Here is a 9321-nt window from a genome sequence, read left to right on the forward strand (position 1 = left end):
TAAGCACAGAACAGCACAGCACAATTAACTAGTTAGGGAGAATTCCTTCACAATGTTTATTACATCATCACAATCTAGTACATTTGAAATATCTTGCAATTTTAGTTGTCAATTATACATCAGTAAAACAAATTTTTAAAAATTCATAACTATTCTTGAGACTAAATGTGCAAATGTAGCACACTTTACAAAAGCCAAAAGTGACATACTCAGATATAAGGTTATTGGATTTGAAACATAAGGAAACATGTGGAATGTAACATCTCTAGGGAGAGGAAATTGAGTATAAAATTTTACCTTTTTGTAGGTGGTCTCATTACTGCAAAGCTCTAGACTTAGATCTGAACAAAGTTCTTGGATACCCCCCGCCTCCGGCAATTACACCAGTTTGAGACTCTGGACCTCTGAGAACTTCAGTTTCCTCTTCTATAAAAAGGGGATGATAGTGCTCACTTTGGTAGCACATATACTAAAACTGGACCAATACAGAGATTAGCATGGCCCCTGTGCAAGGATGTCAGGAAAACACATTCTTCTATGTGGAAAAGAGATAAGCAACAAGGATATATTATACAGCACAGGGAATTGTAGACATTACCTTGGAATAACTTTTAATGGGAGCATAATCTGTAAAAATACTTAATCACAATGCTGTACACCTGAAACTAAAATTGTAAATCAACTATACTTCAATTATAAAAGTGGGAATGGCAATTCCTACCTGAGATACTCTAAGATTAAATAATGACATAAAATGCCTTAAATCTAGTGGGTATTTAGAGGTCTCAGCGACTCCTTTCTCTCATCTATGTGACAAGGGCAGCGTTGGAGTATCCTGCAATAATTCTACCCCAAATTGTTTCCCAGGCAGTTCAATTACTCCGCCAGAGTCCACGTTAGTCTAAGAAAAACAAAGTTTTCTATTCTGAGGGAGACAAAATGTGCTAAGGAAAAAAAAGGAGCATCATCTCCGCTCCTGCGGGCAAGATCCAAGACTTCTTCCCTTCTCAAAAGAGAATGAAGTAAACATTCAAGTCACAGACGTCGTTGTCGGCAGGAGCCACACGAGGGAGCCTCTGTCAGAGAAAACACACATTCTGCAGTTTCACACACCCTCTAGCGGGCAAGGCACGCAACGCTCAAATATAGCTTCCGCGTGGGGGAGAGGTGCTCCCTGCCTTGTGAGACAGGATCTCCACGTGAGGTGATCAGATCAGATCAGTCACTCAGTCGTGTCTGACTCTTTGCGACCCCATGAATCGCAGCACGCCAGGCCTCCCTGTCCATCACCAACTCCCAGAGTTCACCCAGACTCACGTCCATCGAGTCAGTGATGCCATCCAGCCATCTCATCCTCTGTCATCCCCTTCTCCTCCTGCCCCCAATCCCTCCCAGCATCAGAGTCTTTTCCAATGAGTCAACTCTTCGCATGAGGTGGCCAAAGTACTGGAGTTTCAGCTTTAGCATCATTCCTTCCAAAGAAATCCCAGGGCTGATCTCCTTTAAAATAGACTGGTTGGATCTCCTTGCAGTCCAAGGGAGTCTAAAGAGTCTTCTCCAACACCACAGTTCAAAAGCATCAATTCTTCGGCGCTCAGCCTTCTTCATAGTCCAACTCTCACATCCATACGTGACCACAGGAAAACCATAGCCTTAACTAGACGAACCTTTGTTGGCAAAGTAATGTCTCTGCTTTTGAATATGCTGTCTAGGTTGGTCATAACTTTCCTTCCAAGGAGTAAGCGTCTTTTAATTTCATGGCTGCAGTCACCATCTGCAGTGGTTTTGGAGCCCAGAAAAATAAAGTCTGACACTGTTTCCACTGTTTCCCCATCTATTTCCCATGAAGTGATGGGACCGGATGCCATGATCTTCGTTTTCTGAATGTTGAGCTTTAAGCCCACTTTTTCACTCTCCACTTTCACTTTCAATCAAGAGGCTTGAGTTCCTCTTCAATTTCTGCCATAAGGGTGGTGTCATCTGCATATCTCAGGTTATTGATATTTCTCCCAGCAATCTTGATTCCAGCTTGTGTCTCTTCCAGTCCAGCGTTTCTCATGATGTACTCTGCATATAAGTTAAATAAACAGGGTGACAATATACAGCCTTTACGAACTCCTTTTCCTATTTGGAACCAGTCTGTTGTTCCATGTCCAGTTCTAACTGTTGCTTCCTGACCTGCATACAAATTTCTCAAGAGGCAGATCAGGTGGTCTGGTATTCCCATCTCTTTCAGAATTTTCCACAGTTTATTGTGATCCACGTGGTCAAAGGGGTGAGATAGGCACCAATTGCCCAGTGGGGCGGGGTCTCCACGTGAGGGAGAGGCGCGCGTTGCCTTCTGGGGCAGGGTCTCCGCGTGAGGGAGAGGCGCGCCTTGCCTGGTGGGAGGGGGTTGTTTCGCGGCCAGCGGTGATACACTTTGCTTCGCCCCTCAACACCAGAGAGCTGACGAGATCCTAGCCAGTCTTCAGTTCACTCTAATTGGAGTTTGATAACACTGAAGTCAAAATAAGGACGAAAGATCTTTTTAAAACGTTTAATAGAAAATACGTTCAAGTTACATTATTTTTTTCCCAAGACACTCCCCACCAAAGGTAAGACCTAAGTCACAATGACAGTTGTATTGCCTGGACGAGAGGGGACCAGAAGAGAGGAAGGAGGGAACAAGGAGAGAAAGGCAGGCGGGCAGACTCAAGGTTTTTCAGTTGGTCCGCACTTGAGTTTGGTGTGACCCAGGTTAAGCAGGAAAATCCCCTTCGTTTAGGATCCTGGGATTAAGACTGCAGGTTTAACAACAAATGAGGATCTGCTTCCATTTGTGTATTTTTCGACACAGGTTTCTCAAAACAGGTGGGACCGAAGTGTTCAATAATCCTCAAAGAACAAAAGCCACCAGGAAGCGTTTAAAGGGCAGTTAAGATAACAGCCTGGGCTTGGCCAAGGAGGTGACTAATTTCTTAAGCAAATACTTTGGCACCTAACTAAACACTGGCACCTTTTGCTTCTCGCCTTGAGCTTTTCACCCCAACCCTATCACACTCAAATCAGGGTGGGCTGGAGCTCAGGGCTGCCCCTACCACGCTAACCCCCAAACTGGCTTCTCACACAGAGTTTGGGAGTTATATGGCCTGGGATTGACATTTTAAAAATACTTTTAAGGAGGGCGCCTTTGCCCAGCTCCCCAGCCATAAGCATCCTCCCTTGCTGTTCTCTGCTTCCTCCCCTTGTTCATGAGTCTTATTTATATTTGTTGTTGTTTAGTTGCTAAGTCATGTTCAACTCTTTTGCGCACCATGGACTGTAGCCCTCCAGGCTTCTCTGTCCTTGGGATTTCCCAGGTAAGAAGACTGGAGTGGGTTCCCATTTCCTTCTCCAAGGTATGTTCCTGACCCAGGGATGGAACCTATGTCTGCTGCATTGCAGGTGGATTCTTTACTGCTGAGCCATCAGGGAAGCCAAAGTATTACAGATATAATAACCAATAACTACATATTAAATGACCCCTTCTTCAGATAATTATATCCTAGTGATTAGCATGAAGGAGACCAAGTTACTGACGTGAAAGAATAGTTATTGTAGGTTTGGCCTCAAGAATTTAAACATATAAGAAAAACTGGAACTAGAACTGCCTTATGACCCAGCAATCCCACTGCTGGGCATACACACTGAGGAAACCAGAAGGGAAAGAGACATGTGTACCCCAATGTTCATCACAGCACTGTTTATAATAGCCAGGACATGGAAGCAACCTAGATGTCCATCAGCAGATGAATGGATAAGAAAGCTATGGTACATATACACAATGGAGTATTACTCAGCCATTAAAAAGAATACATTTGAATCAGTTCTAATGAGGTGGATGAAACTGGAGCCTATTATACAGAGTGAAGTAAGCCAGAAAGAAAAACACCAATACAGTATACTAACGCATATATATGGAATTTAGAAAGATGGTAACAATAACCCTGTATACGAGACAGCAAAAGAGACACTGATGTATAGAACAGTCTTTTGGACTCTGTGGGAGAGGGAGAGGGTGGGATGATTTGGGAGAATGGCATTGAAACATGTATAATATCATATATGAAACAAGTCGCCAGTCCAGGTTCAATGCATGATACTGGATGCTTGGGGCTGGTGCAGAGGGATGGTGCGGGGAGGGAGGAGGGAGGAGGGTTCAGGATGGGAAACACGTGTATACCTGTGGCAGATTCATGTTGATGTATGGCAAAACCAATACAATATTGTAAAGTTAAAAAATAAAAAAAAAAGAAACATCTTATGCATATTATTACTATGTAGTTGTTACTGGTAGTTGTAGTTGTTAACTGGTAGTTGTAGTTGTTACTGCTAAACCAAATCACCCATTTCAGAAAGCTCTGGTCCTAACAAAGTTCCATGCTTATAACTTCATCCATTCTCCTGTCGTCAGCAGACCTCCCGTTTATATAATTTTTTCATTAATTATTTCATTCAAAAATCCTGTATTTAAACCTTCTATCTGCTCACAACTAAGATAAGCCACTGGATATAACAAACTGATTACATCAGTTACTCAATCTAATTGGGAAATCAAATATATAACAATGCTATGGGCCAAGAAAAAAGGTGCAATGGCTACAGTGGTTTGGCAATGGGATGTCAGAGGAGTTTCAAAAAGAAGCTGTCTTTTAAGCTGTGTTATAAAGAGCAAAATTTTTCCAGTTGGGAAGAATCATCTGTAATGTTTACATAACATTTTCTCATTCATAAAGTTTGTATAAGAGCATGGGTTTGGGAGATACTTGGTCTTTAGATACTTGACAAGATAAGGCATTAATGGCAGATGCTTTTTCACAATAATAAACAAATTTCTTAATTTTTAAAATATTTCCACACTCTCATTTAATTCCAAAATGTACTGATACCATAGTATCTGTGAAGTCAGAATGGAGTAAAGTGGGAGAGAGAAAGGATGTGAAAATCCCTAAAACTTAGATCAGATCAGATCGGATCAGTCGCTCAGTCGTGTCCGACTCTGCGACCCATGAATTGCAGCATGCCAGGCCTCCTTGTCCATCACCAACTCCTGGAGTTCACTCAGACTCACGTCCATCGAGTCAGTGATGCCATCCAGCCATCTCATCCTCTGTCGTCCCCTTCTCCTCCTGCCCCCAATCCCTCCCAGCATCAGAGTCTTTTCCAATGAGTCAACTCTTCGCATGAGGTGGCCAAAGTACTGGAGTTTCAGCTGTAACATCATTCCTTCCAAAGAAATCCCAGGGCTCATCTCCTTCAGAATGGACTGGTTGGATCTCCTTGCAGTCCAAGGGACTCGCAAGAGTCTTCTCCAACACCACAGTTCAAAAGCATCAATTCTTCGGCGCTCAGCCTTCTTCACAGTCCAACTCTCATATCCATACGTGACCACAGGAAAAACCATAGCCTTGACTAGACGAACCTTTGTTGGCAAAGTAATGTCTCTGCTTTTGAATATGCTGTCTAGATTGGTCATAACTGTCCTTCCAAGGAGTAAGCGTCTTTTAATTTCATGGCTTCAGTCACCATCTGCAGTGGTTTTGGAGCCCAGAAAAATAAAGTCTGACACTGTTTCCACTGTTTCCCCATCTATTTCCTATGAAGTGATGGGACCAGATGCCATGATCTTCGTTTTCTGAATGTTGAGCTTTAAGCCCACTTTTTCACTCTCCACTTTCACTTTCAATCAAGAGGCTTTTGAGTTCCTCTTCACTTTCTGCCATAAGGGTGGTGTCATCTGCATATCTCAGGTTATTGATGTTTCTCCCCGCAATCTTGATTCCAGCTTGTGTTTCTTCCAGTCCAGCGTTTCTCATGATGTACTCTGCATATAAGTTAAATAAACAGGGTGACAATATACAGCCTTTACGAACTCCTTTTCCTATTTGGAACCAGTCTGTTGTTCCATGTCCAGTTCTAACTGTTGCTTCCTGACCTGCATACAAATTTCTCAAGAGGCAGATCAGGTGGTCTGGTATTCCCATCTCTTTCAGAATTTTCCACAGTTTATTGTGATCCATACAGTCAAAGGCTTTGGCATAGTCAATAAAGCAGAAATAGATGTTTTTCTGGAACTCTCTTGCTTTTTCCATGATCCAGCGGATGTTGGCAATTTGATCTCTAGTTCCTCTGCCTTTTCTAAAACCAGCTTGAACATCAGGAAGTTTCACGGTTCACATATTGCTGAAGCTTAGAATACCCACCATATATTCCTAATAGTACTTCACCTATCAGTCAAGGTTAAATAGAAAACACATTATATGGTCCATAGGGTTCATAAGATAAAAAACAAATCAGTTCTTTCGCTCATCATTCACTTCATTTAATCAGACATTCAGCAACCTTCATTTCAGTTCAGTTGCTCAGTCGTGTCCGACTCTTTGTGACCCCATGATTCACAGCACGCCAGGCCTCCCTGTCCATCACCAACTCCCAGAGTTCACTCAAGCTCATGTCCATTGAGTCAGTGATGCCATTCGGCCATCTCATCCTGTCGTCCCCTTCTCCTCCTGCCCCCAATCCCTCCCAGCATCAGAGTCTTTTCCAGTGAGTCAACTCTTTGCATCAGGTGGCCAAAGTATTGGAGTTTCAGCTTCAGCATCAGTTCCTCCAATGAACACCCAGGACTGATCTCCTTTAGAATGGACTGGTTGGATCTCCTTGCAGTCCAAGGGACTCTCAAGAGTCTTCTCCAACACCACAGTTCAAAAGCATCAATCCTTCGGTGCTCAGCTTTCTTCACAGTCCAACTCTCACATGCATACATGACCACTGGAAAAACCATAGCCTTGACTAGATGGACCTCAAGTGCCCATTAAATTGTAAGCCCTGCATAAGGTCACTGCGGCCAGGGCGCTTCCACACTGGTGTGAAAAACATAGAGCAAAGAAAGCAACTCCAAAAAAAAAAAAAAAAGAAAGCAACTCCAGTGCAGGCAATGAGGCTATGGCAGGGGCAAGTGGATTAGCATAGAGGGGCAGAGCAGAAGAGGGACCTCTAATGCAGCCTATGGAATCAGAAAACTTGCCGTAGCAGATGATTCAGAGCTTCATGTTGAGTAAGGTCAAGGACAGATCAGGTAGTTAAACTGGAATGTTTGAACTGCAAGGAAGCAAAAGCCCTGTGCAGATGGTTAGTCTGGTAGGAGTAGATAGCTCCCACTGGAAGTGGGAGCTGAAAATGAACCTAAAGAGAGGTTCGTTTTCAGAATGATGTAATTAATATGGGAGGCAAAGAGACAAGTGAGAACTATATGATCTTTTTGGTCAGTCCACAAAGTTTGTGTCTAAGAGGGTTAGAAGAGAATAAAGATTTAGACTTAGTTTTAAGTGGGCTTTGCGTGGGTTTGCTGAAGAATTAGCATAGAAAACAGTTCAAAAGATAGAGTCAATGAATGCAGCTCTAAGGTGGCCCCTTAATTCCTCAGGAATGTATCCAGCATGTTCAGAGGGTATGGGGGGAAGAGAGCCTTTAGTAGAGAGGAGCCGCAAAACTTGGCCCACATCAATATCCAGGGAAGTACACCTCCACCAGGTGTGGGAATTACTCCTCTGCCCTGGCTTTATAATCCCAAATGGTTTCTTCTCATCATGTTAGAGTTAGAGCAGGCTTAACATTGTCCAGCTCCCAGTGTTGGAAATCAGAACTGAAGTCATAGCAAATCTATTGGTTGAACAAAGAGATTTGAGTTGTTTAGAAGGAAAACATCAATAAGATCAGGTGATGGATTGTGCTAAGGGATGAGCAAGAAAATAGTCACTCATGGTGCTGTGATTAACTGAGTATCATTTTATTTCTAATTTAGGAGAAATGGGGGAGAAAGAGCTTACATCAACTGAACACTGTCCATATGCCACCTGTTTACATAATTTATTTAAATCTCATAACCCCTCTCTGAAGTGGACAGTATTATCCTCATAGAAGAGTTAAAGAGCAAGACTTTATAGGGGCTGTGATCACAGTAAATAACAGGACAGGAACGGGGGTCAGGGTCAGTTTCTCTGGAAAGCCACGTCTACATTTTGATTTCTTCTCACAAGACAACCTTCCAGTATATCTATACTCAACTTCCCTGAAAAAAATATGCCTCCTGTAGTGACCAGAAAATAATATTCCTTTCACTGTACTATACTGTGACTTTATTTTTTAAGTTCAAGAGATAGCTCTTGTTTATCAGCTATTCCAGTATAACAAGTTCATCCAACAGAACATGTCAGCTTTCTCTCTCTTTAGCCTGAGCTAATTTGCAGCTTTCTGCCAAGGAGCTAGTTCTATGCCATGGTTTTAGAAATAGAAGAGTGTCTTTGATGTTTTGAAATAGTTAAGCATGTTGGAGATAGGAGTGTGACTTTTCCTTTATCTCCATATTGCTATTTGCAAGATAGTGATACCTTTTGGAAACTAATGAATATTTCCATAGATTTATATCTTAACACCAATACAGTATACTAACGCATATATATGGAATTTAGAAAGATGCTAACAATAACCCTGTGTACGAGACAGCAAAAGAGACACTGATGTATAGAACAGTCTTGTGGACTCTGTGGGAGAGGGAGAGGGTGGGAAGATTTGGGAGAATGGCATTGAAACATGTAAAGTATCATGTATGAAACGAGATGCCAGGCCAGGTTCGATGCACGATACTGGATGCTTGGGGCTAGTGCACTGGGACGACCCAGAGGGATGGTATGGGGAGGGAGGAGGGAGGAGGGTTCAGGATGGGGAACACATGTATACCTGTGGTGGATTCATTTTGATATTTGGCAAAACTAATACAATTATGTAAAGTTTAAAAATAAAATAAAATTTTAAAAAAAATAAATAAAAATTTTAAAAAAAGAGAGAAAAAAAGACCTCATATTCCATGTGATTTAGGAAGGTGAGAATTAAATGTAGAGAGCATTGTTTCTTTTTTTGTTTCTTCAGCCATGACACCTGTGAAAATTAATGAAGGTGATAAGTCCAAGTGCGTTTCTTCTAAGGATCAGAAACAAATCCAATCAACAAATGAGAAAAAATATAAAAAGGAAAGGAATATATGAAATGATTAGAGTTTGAAATTATAAAATCATGCTCCGATTGCTAGTAAATTTCAATACATAGGAATTAACATTTAATGAAGGATTATTAAAATTGACACAGCAAGAAATAGAAAACCTAAGCAAACTGTAACAGTGAAACAAAACCAACATAATTTACGTGTTGCTTCTAAAAAAGGTTCTAGTCTCAGTGATTTTTTTGGTAAATTATTTCAGTGGATAAATAGCTAATTGTCATGTTGGGTTCCAGAGCCTGAAT

General features: G+C 41.8%; 1 pseudogene; it reads left to right on the top strand.

The window, feature by feature from the left end:
- The first annotated feature begins 445 nt into the window (after positions 1–445).
- LOC133252192 (U6 spliceosomal RNA) lies at positions 446–535 on the top strand (annotated as a pseudogene).
- The last annotated feature ends 8786 nt before the right edge of the window (positions 536–9321 follow it).

This window comes from Bos javanicus, chromosome 7, assembly GCF_032452875.1.
Source record: "Bos javanicus breed banteng chromosome 7, ARS-OSU_banteng_1.0, whole genome shotgun sequence".
In the NCBI taxonomy this organism is placed as follows: Eukaryota; Metazoa; Chordata; class Mammalia; order Artiodactyla; family Bovidae; genus Bos; species Bos javanicus.